Genomic DNA, 18,256 nt, shown 5'->3' on the forward strand with positions numbered 1-18,256 from the left:
ATTTATCTCCTTAATCTTACTTTGATTGTTTGATCTCAATTGAACATCTAAAAAAAATTGGTAGAGTTTCATTTGAATATAAGTACATATCATATAAGCACCTAAAAAAATTCGATAGAGTTTGATTTGAATATTTAACATATCATATATAAGAACCTAAAAAAAATCGGTAGAGTTTCATTTGAATAATCAACATGTCATATAAGCACATGTACTCTTACAACCAAAGTTCACACTGACATTAGTACATTATTAGCTAGATGTAATAATCCCAAAGACAGAACTTCAATGAATGTAACAACATCTGGAACTACTCCTTTGTATCATTCCTTTGTATCATCATTCCTTTCAGTTGCTTGTAATTGTGTCAAGTTCACTTTGTATCATCCATGCTTCTCTTTGGCTGCTCAAGAACCTGTAGAACAAATTCCTATTGTTAAAGCAGGTGGTGTAGTGTGTACTGAACTAGCTACTGAATTTCTACTATCCGCATTGACCTACCCAGTAAAGCTAGCTACTGAACTGCCCAGTAATGTAAAGATATGTACTGAACTGCTAATAACAGTCTCCATATTCAACCAATATAGCAAAAGCAACATAGTAAACCCTCATTTTGAATGAATCGTATAACAGAAGCCAGTCTTAAAAACAAGCTTTGGCCAAACAACACTACAATATATACATGACATATCCCTAATTATCCTAACAATATATACTGTCATAGATTGTACTAAGAACACATGACATATCCCTAATTATCCTAACAACAAACTATTTCACAAAACCTTTGCACAATGCGTATTATGGAATGAACAAATTGACAATAACATCTCACCTCAAAAGCATCAGCACTGTCCTTCACCCCATCCTGATTCAATTCACAAAAACACACAAACATTACTAGTTGATAACACAAAAAACAAAAAAACAAAAAATAGCACCACTACCACTTACATGAAGCTTGAGATAATGACATTCATTTGGTCCACGTATGAATAAAATATAGTGTATAGTGTGCTGAAATTTATTACCAGTTTGCATAGTGTGCTAAAATAATATATATATATATGGGTAGGTTCCGTTTACAACACTTTTTATACAACGTTTTATACAATACCCTTTGAAAATTTGAATTAAGCCTTGATTCCTTGTAGATATGATCTTCACACCATGGAGATCATCTCCATAAAAAATTAGCTTATTTGAAAACTCCCAACCATGAGAAAAATTGCTCTCAACCTACGAATTTTTATCAACGATCTAGAAATATCGATTTTGCAACCCTTTTTGGAAAAACTTAGAAATGTTCATATGACCTGATTTTTTGTGGAGGCCATATCCATGATGAGAGTACATCTTATCCACAAAAAATTAGCCCTTAAAACATCTTGAAGGCTCTGGTGGGGAATATTGTATAAAAAGTGTTGTAAACGGAACCTACTCCATATATATATAGTGTCATACAGAATGCCACATATGAGTGTCATATATATTCAACCAATATGACAGTCTCCATAGTTCAGTATATTGTCAATATTGGTTTAACACATCAACCAATATAGCAGTCTCCATATTCAAGTAGATCCAACATAGATCATCTTAAATCAATTAGATTATGTAAATAGCAAAAAATTGGTTTAAAGTTTGAACACTAACCAAAACTGAATCAAATGCCTTAAGTTCTAGCAGCACTCCCTCATTTAGCCTGACTTCCATTCCCTCTTTGCGTCCTTGTATTTTGTGTCCTTGTTTGAGTTTGTGTGGCCTGTGATCCAATTAGTTGTTATTAAAGTAACAACAATTTATATGTAATAAAAAATATATACATTCAATCTACAAAAATGTAAATTGTATCGCCTGACTATCCGCGTACACTTGACCAAAACGTATTCTAATACCCCTCGAGCTCATGCTCTGCTATAGCCGCCCTCGTCCTCTCAGCCTATAGGTCTTCGAAACTCTGTCGAGATGTGTCAAGTAGAACTCGGCGCATGCCATGTGTCAATCTCAATGACAAGGTATACATAGACCGCAGAGTATCCTATTTATATGAAAAAATATACATTAGTCTATCGAAAAATTAAAATAAAACAATTAACTAATTTGAGCACATAAAACTTACCACGTCATGTTCCTCAATGTGTGGATCTAGCTGTGGTAATACAGTACCGTCAATGTGTGGAATCACATAATTAACTAGTTCGCCATCTGATCCAACCATACGTGTCGTCCAAACATCGTCTGTCGGGTCAGCCCCTAATAACACATGAGCATCATATGCACTTGGTGCGTAGGTTTCCTGTGAAGGCCCTGGGAATTGGAGGTCATGTCTTAAGGCCTTAGGAGTGACTAAATCAAGGTTGGATGCACGATAAACAGGGCCTGGCAAGAGGGAACCTCAAGAAACAATAGCCCAATAAGTGTCAGAAGTGCCATCATCTATAGTGATAAAAGAACTAGCACACGACCAATGGTTCTCCTAGTACCACAATAACTGTGCAAAAGTGATATCTATATCACACATATCCTCAGGTGGTGGGTAGGGGATAGAAATCGCTCCTGTAAGTTTGCGCTAAGCTCGATCCCCGAGGTACCATGCCTTTAAAGGGTCGGGCACAACAAAAACCACCCTCCTACTCAAGTCCAAGGCATGGCCACAAATATCCCAATAGTTTTGCATCAAACCATCCTCAGAAAATGAATCACGCTCTCTCACCATTATGCATGTCGTACTCCATGGTGTACATACAATCTTGTTAGTAGTAGCCATCTCAATCTGCTGACAAGACAAATCAATATTGTGTCTTACCATTCCATAGTGTCTTATCATCCGCGTTGTACAATGAATCTTGAATGGGGTTCAAAGTACGTACGTACTCAAACCACCAATACTATAGTAAAAAATAAAATAATGGTGAGCATTCGTTCGTCTGTATTACAAATATACACAGAATGCAAGATGAATATTTTGATTTGACTATTTTACAAAATAAAATAAAATTTTAAGATTTGATTACCTGCAAGATGATACAAAATCCCACTATTTGCCCACGACTAGATTTAGTACGTACAGCCTCATCCATGCCTCTAAACAAATACACATAAATGGCACCACCAAAGTCAATATCATTCATGGCCAACCTATCCAAAAGATCCGTAACTAGTGGCGCCTTAGGCCGAGTGCTAATCCCGTAAGAGATGGGATTGCGTGGTATTCCACGAGAGAGGTTAATTAGTGTACGCGATAGGCGCATATTAGCATTTGGGCTTCCTTTCGCAGCTAGAGCATGGGTATTTCCCTACATATATCTGTACTTCGAAGAAATAATTATAAAAAGTAAGACTTTTGTGCATTGTACATTGTACATTGGAGACCAAGAGGAAGCTTTGAAAATTCAATCACATTGTATGTATTGGACTTGTTTAAGTAGAAACAGAACCTGCAGTTGATGGTTAAACATGTTTGGATAAACTGCATGTGTTAGAATTGTTGAATTGCATGTGTTTATTTCGTAAAAGAAAGTGGAAGAAAAACGTTATGGGATACACCATTTGTTTAATTTTGTTTCGTGTCTCTTTTCAATCTCATGTTTCACTTTTGAGCTTTTTTTTTATTTCATGTATGTGTACCTGCAACAACTTGATTTGTTTTGAGACTATCTGCTTAAGGAATTTGATGTGTTTGTGGTGCAGTGAAAACTTATTTACAAGTTGGAGCTAAACACAGATATGAGGTAATATGCTATAAGATTAAACAAAGTTTTGCTTTTAATTGTTGAAATATTATTGAAGTTACAATAACATTATATTTTGCTCCATTGCGCCAGCTTTTATGGGTAATTCTCATTGGATTGATCTTTGCGCTTATAATCCAGTCTTTAGCTGCTAATCTTGGTGTATCCACTGGTAAGAAGCAAAATATTGTAGCCCTATCATCTACAATTGTAGGGTATTAACCAGTTCCAGACGTTGCTGCTGAGAGATAAGTTCGTGTTTGATAATGTGAATCTTTCATGAATTTCCATTTGGGTTTTGATGCAGAGGTGAGAATCCCTAGTCCTTTACTATTAAGCTCAATCCACTATACCTTAGATTATCAGTATTTAGCTCTTGAATTGGTCTTAATCCCTTTATTGTCCGCTTCATGATCTTTTCTTGGTCGACTATTTTATCTTAATGCTAGGACCTCTTTTAGAGCATTTGTGGAAGTAAATGGGCGTAGGGTTTTCAACAACGCAAGCTGTTATCTCTTGTTTAGGATCATAGTACGATTTTTTTTTTATGGTGATAGTCCAACAATAAGTTTTTGAGGTTTAGAAAATCGCTCAAAGTTGTGAATGTATATGGTTGGATTAGTTTTGTACTTTATCAGTTTTTTTTTCTATGTATATTTATGGTTTCTTTGTAAATTGGTATGAAAATGTATTGTGTACATGATAAATTTAGTTTAAATAAGAATTTATGATTTATGTATATGGTGGATAAATTTAACTTAAATAAGAATTTATGATTTCCGTATATGGTGCAAGAGGGCATTTTTTTGCAGGTTTAGCTGGTCGCTACAAAATATGAGAAATTATTATTTTTTTATCAGCAACCCATTAGCAACGGTTCATAACCATTACAAATGACTTTTAAATTATTATTTTTTAAAAATTAACTGACAATTTTGCAACGCTTAAGAACCGTTGGTAATATTTTTAACAAATTACTAACACTCAAAAAGCGTTTGTGAAATCAAAAAACCGTTGCAAAGGTTTTAAATTTGTGTACGAAATAGTTATAAAAAGCGTTACAAATCATTATTGCAACGGTTAATAAGCGTTGGAAATTTCTGTTTGCAACGCTTATTAAGCATTGTAAATATTTCCAACACTTTACGCACGTCATATTTGCAACACTTAAAAAGCATTGCGAAAATTATTAGCAACGGTTTTTTGCCGTTGCAAATAGGCTGTTATGGTGTAGTGTCAGTCCCCGACCTACACGATATAGGCGGGTTCTCAGCTCCCTTTTATCGCCCTCCGCCACCCAAAGAACGCAAACCCCGAGCATCCCCTCCTCCAAAGAAAAGGTCTCACTCCCACACATCCCGTCGCAAACGTTCCCGGCCCTCCACACCTTCCTCAGTCTCCCGTGAGTCTCGCAATCCTCCTGCCTCCTCGGCACCCGAGGACGTCCCCTCATACCGCTCCATTTCTAACTGGGACGACCAGTATACCTCCCCACACTCCCCTCCTGAAGACATGGACGTTCACAAACAAAAGCTGTTTGACAGCGATACTGATGAAAAGGAGGTGATGGAGGTTTCCCCAACCAAGGTGCGGGACCCTGCTGACCAACCTCCATCCAAGAAGCTGCGAACCTCCACATCTGTTGAGCCTACCTCTTCCACTCAGCGAACCTCCGCCTCCGAAGAACTTGCTGCTATCACTTCCCCTCGCCGTCCTGCTGCCTCTCCACCCCGTCCACGCCAGTTTGGCAAAGAGCTAGCCCATTCCTACTACTGCCCCGGCCTCTGAGCTCGCACTTGTAGAGGACTACTTTTGTCCTATCTTCAATGTGCGCAACCGCAAAGTGAATACTGTGGACTCCGCACTTGATAATGCAGCCGTAGCCTTCTCCCTCTTTTACAATGCTCGCCTGCCTAAGGATATTGTGTACGCTGACGGGGGTTCGTTCAACCAACACCGCACTTCCCTTTATACCAACTGGGAGAGGGTACCATCTTTTCCCCCTTCTCTCTCCCTCCCTCCCTCTCCTTTTTTTTTTTTTTTTTAATCCTTCTTTCTCTCTGATCCTAGGTGAGCTTGGATGTCTTCTTCATGATTCGCGGCCTGTATAGTGCCAATACCAAGGTGGCATCTCTGGAGAAAGAACTTAATGGCCCTGGTGGTCTGCGATCTGCCTATGTCGGCCTTCAATCCGAGCTTGCCGCTACTGACTAAGCCAAAGTTAAGGCCCATGATGAGCTCCGGTCCGCGGAAAAAGCCCACGAACAATACATGGACACGGTCAATGAATGTCTCAGCCATCAACGGGAAGTCCTCCTCCAATAGCATCAACTCCACCTGGATGCACTCACTCAACAACACAAGGAAGCCATGGACGCCCTCAAACAACAGCATAAAGAGGCCTCTTCCGCGTCACTGCAACAACACCAGACAGACTTGGCTGTACTCTGCGATCGTTTCAAACTCCTGGCGGACAAGAGGGTGGCTAAGAAAATTCAGGAGGAGCATGAAAGGCTCATACGGGAAGGTCGTCTTCTCCCTGAAGGACCTTCCACCCCGGTGATCGAATCTCCAGACGCCAGAAGGAAGAAGCGCCGGCCCAAGAGATCCCTCCCGAACACCCCAGCACAGTTGAACAGTCCACACAGACGTCGGTCCCCCTGAGACCACCGTCATCGAAGAAGCTTCTGAAGGGATCAAGGCTGTTACCGTCCCAGACTCTGCAGATGTTATGCTTGTTGATGAGTCCACCCTTAAAAAGCCTTAGAAAACTTCTTTCTGTAATATGATACTTCTACAATATCTCGGCCAGTGTTTTGCTACTCACTTTATTTTGTTACTGGTTTGTTACTGTTTCCCTGAACGTGACATTTGATTTATCCCAGTGTGTTATTGCTTTTATCTATTTGTTTAACTTGCAACACATCCTTAAATAGATTTTCCTGTCTCTTCTTCTTCCCCATGAGTCTCCCGTGTCTCCGATAGGTGCGAACCCTGACGGGATCGCTATCCTTGCCTCGATTGTCTTTGCATCCTTAGCTCACAGGATTGATCAAGCCAGGACCCGTTGAAACACTCGTATCATTCCTGACTCCCTCCAACTCCAGTATCAGCGAGGGGCTCGTCCCCTCCGCTGCTTCCCCTTAAATGTGCGTAGAGACGTGATGGGGTCACTCCCAACACTCCACTTGTCTCTAATATCTCTGATCCGCGGATGGCTCACCCCACTCCACGGGCTCGATTAAGCCCCGGCTTGTCAGAACAACTCATCTTGCCCCAGGCTCCTTGTACGCACAAAAATGTGTACCTAGGTCTATGCAATTGATTTTAGAGTCGCCACTAACTTTATTAAGGAAAAGTTGAGTAAAACCTATGTGAAGGACTAGCCCTCGAAACTAGATGATTATTGGGTTCAGGAATCAAGGTACGATGTGAGAAGGTGTTAGACACCCACACTTTCCTGGTAAAAACTAGCCTTACTTCTATTGAGGTGTAAAGTTTTGAGATAGGAAAACGAAGAAAGCTTGAAAATTAATCTACCAAGTTGGATGATCTTCACTAAATTATTTAAAAGCAAATGACTATATGATATAGTAAAACTAAAAAAAAACAAATAATCCTAATATGCAATACTAATTAAAATAAAAGAGAAAAGAAAGATGTCACCTTGTTTGGAATGTTGCCTCATACTTGATTGTAAATTGATTGATTGATTGATGATCTTGATTGATTGTTGATAAATGATGATGATAAACTTGATTTGGAATTGACAACTATGATTTTTGGATTGAAATAGGTGATTTGAGAAAAAAAATAACTTTTGGTGAAAAGAAGCTTCTACTCAAGATCGAAAGAGGGGAAAATAACCCTAAATACGAAGAACACGAAGAACTTCATTAGAAAAACCTCGAAGTCAAAATTTTACCTTCAACTCCAGATTAAACTAAAGAAATTCTACTCTAGAATGATGAACTAGAAGAAAAAAAAAAAAAAAAAAAAAAAAAAAAAAAAAAAAAAAACTACTAGGCTATTAGCTAGGTCCAGATTATTAACTCCGAATTCCTAGCTCCAGATTCTTAGCTCTAGATGTTTTTTATGAGTGAATGAGACCCATATTTATAGCTTTTCGGCGTGGATTCAAATATGGTAATGAGTTTGATCCAATGGCTTGATATATTTTTGGTTGCACCTCCTAAATCTGGCCCTTGATTCAAGAGGGGTACGATCTTGGCCCTTGATCTTTGGATATTTCAGATGGATTAGGGAAAAAAATCAAGCCCTACACGTCCTCAATGAGCCCATAATCCAGGGTTTCTAAACATGGCTCCAAAATGGCATATTCTCTAGAATATTCTTGATTTTAGGGATCAAATCAAACAAATAAGGAAGGTTCTCTAGGTTTTTGGAGGCTTGAAAATGGGCTAGAAAACCTAATGAAAAGCTCCAACTCCAGCTGGATCCACAGCCCACGAGCACAAGTCCAAAATCCACAAAAAAACCCATTTTGACCATATTTTCAATGCTGCAAATTCCCTTTGACCAGGTCAAAATTAGGCAAGCTCTTCTTCACAAAAAATGTTAATTAATCCATTAGGAAGGTCCATGAACTCTTAAAAATACCCTTGAGTCGAAATCTTACTCCAAAAAAATCGTTGCACTCAACAGTGCGCACAACGGGCTGAAACGGGATAGGGCAAGATCAGGGTTTCCGAAATCTAAATGGAACCTAGGTAAGCTTGTACTCATTTCGAAGGATTTTTCAAGGGGAATTCAAATATTAAATAATCTCATCCAAAGAAAGAGTTGAAAAACGAGATTTGAGCTCCAAAGGGTTACAGGGGCATTTTAGTCATTTTCATCTCAAAACTCAGAAAGCAACGAAACTTCAGCCATAGCTAGAACATGATGAGGAGAGTCTAAAAACGCTAAAAGAAGATGAAAAGAAAAAAGTTTGATGTAGAAATGAAGACTCTAGAAAGCAAATCACCTTATATAATCATATTTAATTCAAGACAAAATCGTGAATGAATTATGCCTGGGGTGCAAAAATGGGGTGTCTACAGTTGCCCCTCTTTGTCGGAGGTTGCTTGCAACTGAACGGCAAAGCCATGGAGACAAACCATTTTTGCCAAGCTCCGAAAAAAGATCTCATGTAATTTTTGAAAATTCATTTGAAAAATATTTTTGAAAGAGGGCATTTCCCTGGATATTTGAAATCCTCAATTTTTTTCAAGTTGTTTGTGAGGGCTTAAAAATGATTGAATGTTGGTGGATGCATCGAACGGAATTATACCACGCAACATGGTGACTGGATTATCTGTGGAAGCATCAGACGGACTTATACCACAAGACAAAATATCAATGCTAGCGGAAGCATTGGACGGACTTACACCGCGTAACATGATATTGGTTGATTGAAAAATATTTTCTGAAAATGATGAACAACTTTTTTTGAAATCAAGGGACAATTTTTTTTTTTTGAAATCTGATATTTTTCAAATTCATTTTAGAAAACTGGTGAAATTAAATGGATAGATCAATTCATTCATGATTTTGACTTAGATTAAAGATTCTCATATAATGGTGATAACCAAACACTGACGAAAGACTCACCGGGGAGAGCAAGAAGATCCACTGGAGATAGGAGATTCTAAAGATGAAGAAAGAAGATACAGACGAACACTGCTGGAGAAGATAAGTAATATGCTAGAGATGAAAGATGGATGCTGGGGATGATGATATTCAAGTTCAATCAATCAATCAATCAATTACGTTCAAGTATTCGGATTGGAAAAGACTGTCACTAAGAGTTCAGGCTAATCCATCCGTGAGGCTGTCAGTAAAACTGACATTGTTCTCGCGAACAATTTTAATGTTGCACAAATGGAGTTACGGAAATGATATTAATGATCAAGTGGTTGCCAATAGTGCGGTGAAAACAAAATTTGGTGAATATTTTCTCATACTGGAGGGTAACCCCATGGTACTAATATTCATCATTTTTTTTTATATATATTTTTAAAAGTTTTTTATTTATTTATTATTATTTTTTTTGAAAGTTTTTTTTTTGTCAAACTTGGTCAACTGTCAAAAATGGTCAAACCCGGGTCAACTGGTGAGAACCGGGTCCAACAGGTGAAAACCGGGCCAGTCTAGACCAACCGGGTCAACCTGGACCAAACTGGTTGAACCAGGCCAAACCGGGTGAGAACCAAGTGAAGCATACACCGTATCTGTTTTATAAAAACAGATATTTTATAAAGAAAAGGAATCTTTGAAATAGTCAACAGCCTAATAAAACAAAAGCTTCTACTATACAGATCCTATTCCCATATATACATGCATGTCTAAAAGAAAATTATTCTAAGTTAGGCAATGCTTCCTATTTAATATACACCTCAAAATCTATATATACACGATGAGAGAGGAGAAACCCATACCTCTGAAGTCTGTCCAATATTTTACTCTTTCAAATTTTGTCTTTTCCTAGATTAATTAAACTTGCAATCACACGCAACTGCCCTTGACATAAATCAAGCTTATGCCCGCAGCCCTTATAAATAAGGTTAGAAAAGGAGAACTCATACCTTGCAAACGTCCAGGAGAAAGAAGTGATGGTGCCAAAGCAGGCAAAGCGCCACACAGTCCAGATCATGCTGTGTTACGGTAATGCAATTTATTTATTTATTTATTTTTTTTTTTGGAACTAACAATGATTCTTTGTGCAACATATAATGGAATCTCACTTACCTTATCCATACTTGGCAGCTTTACTCTCAATCTCGCGTCTTAGAATTTTGTTACACAGCCTGTGAGACTAAAAAAACAATTTCTTGGCAAATAATAGGCACGGGGCATTATTTCTCTCCATGATAGGTTAGTATAATATACATGATATATATACATAAAACTATAATGCAACTATGTTATTAGAATATGCATGAGTGGTCAGATTATAATGGATGTATAGACCAAATTATTTGAATGCTATGTTAGTACAAAAAGTGCATGGTTCAGTTAGGATATATTGGCTTCAGAATTTTCTACATGCTTGTAGTGTCATCCTAGATTTTTTCATCATAAGCCATCCAAAGCAAACCAAGTTTTCGAAAACAAATCATGTTTTTTTTTTTTTTTTTTTTTTTTTTTGAAATTCATTTTGAAAACAATTTTGAAAACCATGGAAAACAAAACAATTTTTTTTCACAGAATAAGAAATACCACATATGATTGCATAACAAGTGAAGGTAGGGGAATGAGTTACCGACAAGAAGATGAGCATGAGGACGACCATAAGATAGAAGTACGATCAAACTTGGCACCTATGAATTAGATGATATTTTTTTCCCTTTGATTGCTTGACCTTCACACAGTACTGAACGACACCCAAAAACTTTCTTCCCAAACAGATAGAGCATAAAGCATAGGCCCAATCTTCTGGAGACAACTTCCTCATACATCGCAATCACTAGTAGTGAATCCTCCAATGCCTTCCATTTTTTCTTTTTTTATTTATTTATTTTATTTATTATTATTATTATTATTATTTGCCTTTCTCAACTAAGAGATATAGTGGACTTAGAGATCAAGAGCGGACTTTCATAAGACTATAATGTAGGCTTAGGTGATGGGCTCAAAAAGAAAGGATAGGATAAAAAAAAAAAAAAATTGGAGTAGAACTTGTCATATAAAGGGATGAGTAATTGGAATGATGGTAGTGAGATGATGATACGGATTCCAAATCTCAAACAAAACTGCCCCTTGTTTAGGTTTTCCATTTTGGACCGGTGTTGATTATTTTGTGCAACTCTAAGCATTTTGAGTTCTGACGAGGTTTTTTTTTTTCCCTGGCACTAGGATTTTTTTTCAACACCTTCTTGGGATAAATAACATGGGGGGTGATTGTTTCATGATCAAAGATGGATGAAATGATGCCCCTGGAATATGACAAGTTCTATAAGAGTGGGTATGTGTAATCTATGGGTAGGTCAAGGATTTATTAGGCTTCCTAAAGGATATAGGCTTGTATTGTGGGAAAACAAAAAATAGGCTAAGGCTCAAATGGGCTCCTAATGGTAACATATGATATTAGGTGGGTTTTATGAGGCTAAAAACAAAACGATCAAAGATGGCATGTTCCATCTTCTCTCTAAGATTTCCATTATACTCTTCGTCTTAAAATAAACAAAGTTGGGTAAAAAATAGTACCTCTTTAATTGGTCGGCATTGGTAGGATTTTCCATGTAGAATCTTCATAGTGAATGGACATTCACTGTTGGGTTTGAACTTTTTGGTTTTTGATTCCACTCTAGTCTGGATCTACTTGCTTAGTTTTACTTCTAACAATTTGTCTCCATTGGTATCTAAGTCCTAGTGGAACATCAATGCCCTCCTCATATATCTCGGCTCTCAAGAATGTTGATCGTAGATGAACTCCTCTTAGCATTCCGCTCTTTGATGTAGTTAGATTCGAGTCAGCTAACTTTTTTGATAGATAGCTCTCATGTCTTCGATTGAGGCTAATGATGCAATATGGAATTTGCCCTCTCCACGGTAGGGTAGCTGGTTGGTTGATTGGCTAAGTAGCCGTTGATTGATGGAATGCAGAATATTCCCCTTCTTCAGGAGGGTTGTTGATCAAATGATGTTGTGGAGTTTTGCCCTCTCCACAAGGGTAAATGCATAATGATGAATGCTGATGTTGATGTTGGTGATCTTAGACATTTGAAAAATCTTCTCAAACATAACCGCTGAACTTTCTTCCTCCTCAATTTCTTTTTCTCGGTGAGTGATTCTCTCATCTACGAACAATGAAAATCATGTACCACCTTAAGACAATAGATTGTCATAGATATGATCAACACTTCTATGGATTCCTTCAGTAATTTGATCAGGCTTCAACTCTCAGAGGGGATCAAGGTTATACCAATCTGCACATAATGTGGTTCATCTGTGGTGCCAAGGTTGATGGTCTTTGTCTCCACAATGACTAACGTCTGTCAATCCTCAGACTGCTCGTGAGAAAGAATGGACTCAACAGCTTCATTGTCCATTCCTTCTTCATCGTCGGGGGGAGGGGATCATAATAATCTGCACAAGTCATTCAATCATCTTACACTAAGGCAAATGGGTAAATCATATTCTGTAAGATTTTGGAAACTTTTTTTTTTTTTTTTTGTATTTTTGAAATTTTTTAATTTTTTTGTCTTTCGAAATATCTGGATTTTTTTTTTTTTTTTTTGAAATATCTGATTTTTTTGGATTTTTGAAATATTTGATTTTTTTTGGATTTTTTGAAATATAACTATATACAAAAGGAGTTAGAACAAAAAGTTTCACGGCCTTTGAGCCCTATCGGATTCATCCGGTGGCTCAACCGGAGCAATATGCTGGATGGGGATTGGATCAATAATGACTTGCGTTCCCCAATCATCATAGTCTCCATCAATGAATGGATCCTCATCAGAATCTAAGTTCTCTAAAAACCTTTCCCAAATCTCATATTGCATCTGGGAGTCAGAAAGTGGCATGTTCTCAATATCCACTGGAACTGGGTCAACAATAGATTCCATATTCAACAAATCATCCAAATCAAGTATGGTCTGAGGGTCCAACTGGACATGATAAGAAGTGACAATCTCGTCTCCTGGGTCAGTATCTAACCCGGGGGAACTGGCCAAAGTAAAAGATGGAGTATAGTTCATACCTGATGAGGAGGATGTCGATCCAACCTCATTTATCCAACTAAACTATCTAGCCTCATGATCTAACCTAAGTTGGCGATATCCTGAATAGGAATTAATATCTGGCTCTGAAATAGTAATTTATGAGTTTGGATCTGGGTCATCGTCTTCGCCCCAAAATATGTTGGAATCAATAATAGCCTCAATCTCTGCCCCTAGATCAGGTAGAGTCAATCTGAGATAATTCACCGTGGTGTTAGAATCGATAAATAATTCTGCTAGTCCTTCCACAACCTCCACATTATAGCCTATCCCTTTTCGATCATCTTGACTAGGAATCTGTAGTGGTTCTAAAATGCCGTTTTGGTTTTTTCCCAATCCAAATCCTGGAAAATAGTTCTGTTCACAGAACAACTGAGTCGTCATGGGATTTCCATTGCAAAACGGGGTAGGGAGCTTCTCCTTGTCAAGTGCTCAAAACTCCACAATCCCTAATGGTTTCTCAGTGTAGTTGATAAGAGCCCAAAACTGTAGTTTTAACCCCTTAATAATCATACTTTTAGACCAATTATGTGAGTAATAAATAAGAGTTAACACTGATTACGTGTTTTTTATGTATTTCAGACAGTAAAGTCAATTATGTGCAGAAATGTGCTACTTTGGCGAGATAAAATAGCAAGGATTGGTTCCTAAGAAGTTCTGTGATAAAGGCCAAGATTCAAGGAGACAAAGCCTTTCTAAAGCCCGGTAAAAGCTAAAAAGTGAAAGTCAACGCGGGCAGAAACAGCACACAAAGTCAGCAGAACTTCCGAAGGCCGTATCTTTGGACTTAGACCTCGGAATTGGGTCTACCTTATGTCAAAACGACCGGCTCGGGAAGAACTTTCTAATGGTCCAAGTCTTGACCTAATCAGAGGAACAAAAGTGGATGAAAAGGCTGTTGAAGCCAAATCTAGCTGAAGAGCCCTTTCCGGACTAAAAGAATTGGGTTTTGGGCCCGATTTTTCGGCCCAAAACACAGCTCCAAGCCCATGCACGATTTTTGGATCTGAAGCATATAAAAACAAAAGTTTAGCTCTTTGTTAATGGTAGCTAGTTAGACCTAAAATATAGATAATTCTAGATCTAGTTTTAATTGTTTTTAATTAAGTTTAGTTTCATTTCAATTCTTGTTTTAGATTAAACCTTTAAATCATTGTTCTTCATTGATTTGATAAATAAAATAGTAGATTCTTGTTCATTTCGATTTTTGTCATTTACAATTGTTTATATCTAAATTCCTTTATTACTTGTTATTTATTTCCTATTTATTACCTTAGATTTCAATTATTGTTTGTTAAATTAGTAAAGTTGGAATCTTGATATTATGTTTAGTTTAGATTCAATGGGAAATGATAGTAGTATGACTCAAGGCTAAACCTCCATTAGAGGGGGTTGAAAAAGCCTTGATGAAGCTTGATCCTTGTTGACATAGAAATCATCGTGAGAGTTTATTCCACTCTAGAAGGTCGTTGATTCGCCATGAGAATGGGTGGATGACCTTACATGCTAGTTATTGATTGGTAGAGATGTCATATATAATTAGGGATTAGAATTACTATTTTGATATGTGAAGAATTCAATTTGGATCGCGACGAGTCTTTGTTAGTTGATTAAGTTGAGTTAAGGTGGATTCAATTCCCTTTAATTCTTTATCTAAATTCAAACCCTTAGCATTCTATCATTTCGTTATTCGTAACTTGTTAATTGAATTCACCTCGTAGTTTAGAATTCTCCTCGTAAATCTCTCACTAGACTTATGATTGATTAGTTGACACGAAACCATCGCATGCTAAAGAACTAGGAGTGGAACGAACTTCCTACTCCACTATATCTTAATTTGATTGAGAGTAGAAAACTTTGATAATCTAGTAACAAAATAGTTTTAGGTTTACTTACATTTTGAGTTTTATCGTTCATTTCGTAGGTAAACTATTCATTTTTACGCTTATCAAATGGCGCCCCTGCCATCTTAGTTCCCTTTAGCTTTGGTTTCATAGTATAATTAGTCATTTTTAAGTCCCATTAAACCCACCCACCCTTCTTTGATTCATACTGTGGTTATCCGTTTCAGCATTGAAAAGTTCCTCGAAAAATTACACGGAGTGCACTGCACCCAGACGGAGCGCACCTGCGCCCAAACGCCTGGAACCCTGAGCGCGACCTGCGCCCAAACCGAGTGCTACCTGCGCTCAAACACTGTAACTTGAACTTACACGGAGCGCACCTGCGCCCAAACAGAGCGCACCTGCGCCCTCTGCTGAAATTTTCCGATTTCCACAGGTTTGTTTCAAACTTTCCATTTCTTCAAGTTTTCAGTGTTCTAACTTATTATACACACTGATCACGCGTAAACAAGACGCTATTCGTAAGCGAAGCAAGGAGGCATTCAGGTACTCTTTTCTTCCACACCTCGCATTTCCAGTTAGAGGTTTATACTAGTATATCAAGATTGTTTGGAGTGTTGTCGTGTTTAGACTTAGACTTGCATGAGATTAAGGTCTGGCCGGAGAAAAACACCGAACGTAATTAACCGTCAACGTCAACAAACACATCTATCTAGTATACCAATTACCACACTTCTAGCTACTATTCCACACACCACACCTGACATAATGGCTGAAGAAAGAGAGACTCCTCTCTCCGACTTTTACAAAGCCTTGAGCGATAGCCCTAAATCTTGCATCGTTCTAGCAGACCCAGTGGGGGATTTTCGAATCCCCCCAAACATATTTAATTTGTTACCCATTTTTCATTTGTTAGACCATGAAAAACCTTATCAGCACATGCGTAGGATTGAACAAGTCCTTACAACATTCCATCATCCTACGGTTGGTGCGGAACAAATTAAACTGAGGGTATTTTCCTTCACTTTAGCTGATAAGGCGGCGTCTTGGTTAACTGCCCAAAGCCTAATTAAATGGACTTCGTGGGCTAATCTTGTTCAAATTTGTTTATGGAACATTTTTACTCACCCCCTAAGACGGATGAGATGTTGTCCAAGATTCATTTCTTTCGACAAAATCCTCATGAATCATTTTCAGAGGCTTGGAATCATTTCACCGATCTCCTTATAGAGTGTCCACATCATAACCTAGCAAAAGACACGTTAGTTAAATGCCTTTTTTCAAAGGACTTCTACACCACCATAAAAAAGTCCTTGACATAATGAATATAGGTAGTTTTTCTAAAGTAAAGGAGCCTCCGAGGCTTACAAATTTTTAGAAGATCAAACTAAAGCAATAATAATTGGAGGGTAGTGATGATATCCCCCGCTCTGCTAGTTCTTCTTCAACAGTTAAGGCCGCCGGTATGTTTGAGATGAAACCCGGTCCATAACTTAAAAATTTAATCGAATCTCTAACTAAAAAGGTAGAGGCTATTTCTGTTCAACAAAAGCCTATCCCCATCATGAATGTCAACTCCAACCCATGTAATTTCTGTTTGAGTCCTGAGCACCCTGACTCCTATTGTCCTCTCGCCTATGAACAACAACAATCAGAGCAAGATAATATTTGCTCCATTAATAGTTATCCTATTCCTAATGCCCCATGGAGACAACATCCCAACTTTAGTTGGCGAAACAATCAACAAGTTATACCTCCAGGGTTTAATAACCAAAATGTTAGGCAAGCAAACAACTATAACCAAGCTCCACCTAGACAAGGACAAGGTTAGGGGAATTATAATAATTATAACAACCAAGCACAACCACGACAAGGTCAAGCACAAGGTCAGGATAATTATAATAGCTATAATACCAATAGAGGTATCGTTCCGATTAACAATAATAACTATCACACCCCGCCCATAAATAATCAACGTAAGATAGTTCCAGTCGCACCACCTGTGACTACTACACCTACACAACCGGATCGTTTCAACACCTTTATACAGGTTACCCAACAACTTTTCCAATCAATGACTCAATCGAACCAACAGATCTTACAATCCATAAATCAAGGCATACAACAGTTAGCCCAAGAGAAAGCCCAACCAAAAGGTGTGTTTCCAGGCCAAGCAATATCAAACCCTAAAACAGCAAACACAACCTTTGAAATAAACGGTAATACTAGTACGGAAACTACAACCGTAGGTGAGCTAAATGCCATCACCACTCTCCGTTCTGGTAAAGTGGTTGATAACAAAGTAACTATGCCTATAGTTACCCCAGTAGTCCCTACACCGGATATCGAACTAGATACCGAAATAGAAACCGAAGAGCTTACCACTGTAGAGGTACCAGTTAAACCACAACCTAAGAAACAGATACCCAAGGTTAGACATCCAGTTGAGCCATACGCTAGATATAGAGAGAAACCACCGTTTCCCCATAAATTAGCCATGCTAACCAGGGATACAAACTTTGAGGAGATTAGGAACGTTTTCAAAAATCTAACGATAAACCTTCCTTTTCTCGAAGCTATTAAAAAGCTACCTAACCACGCTAAGTTTCTTAAGGAGTTGTGCACTACTAGGCGTAAGACCAACATACCTAAAAGGCGCTTTTCTAACTAGCGGTTCCCAACTTTATCGTAAAAAATAATGGAATTGTTAAGTACAAGGGTCGCCTTCTTCAGAAAATGCACCTTAGGAGAATCTACACGGCGACCGCTTTATTAGACACGGGCTTGAGTGTTAACTTACTCCCGTTTTATTTGTATAAACAAATAGGTCTACAAGAAATGCAACCTACAAAAATGACGTTGCAGTTAGCGGACAGGTCTATAAAGTATCCTAAGGGTGTAGTGGAAAACGTGCTTGTTAAGGTTCAGGATTTCTACTATCATGCAGATTTTG

General features: G+C 38.1%; 1 long non-coding RNA gene across 1 annotated transcript; it reads left to right on the top strand.

The window, feature by feature from the left end:
• Positions 1-10,198: 10,198 nt before the first annotated feature.
• LOC147476088 (uncharacterized) lies at positions 10,199-14,640 on the top strand. Its single transcript, XR_015207193.1, has 3 exons — positions 10,199-10,400; positions 10,503-10,610; positions 14,042-14,640. It is a non-coding gene; the product is annotated as an uncharacterized LOC147476088 (long non-coding RNA).
• Positions 14,641-18,256: the final 3,616 nt, after the last annotated feature.

Source organism: Coptis chinensis, chromosome 9 (assembly GCF_015680905.1).
Source record: "Coptis chinensis isolate HL-2020 chromosome 9, ASM1568090v1, whole genome shotgun sequence".
Lineage (NCBI taxonomy): Eukaryota > Viridiplantae > Streptophyta > Magnoliopsida > Ranunculales > Ranunculaceae > Coptis > Coptis chinensis.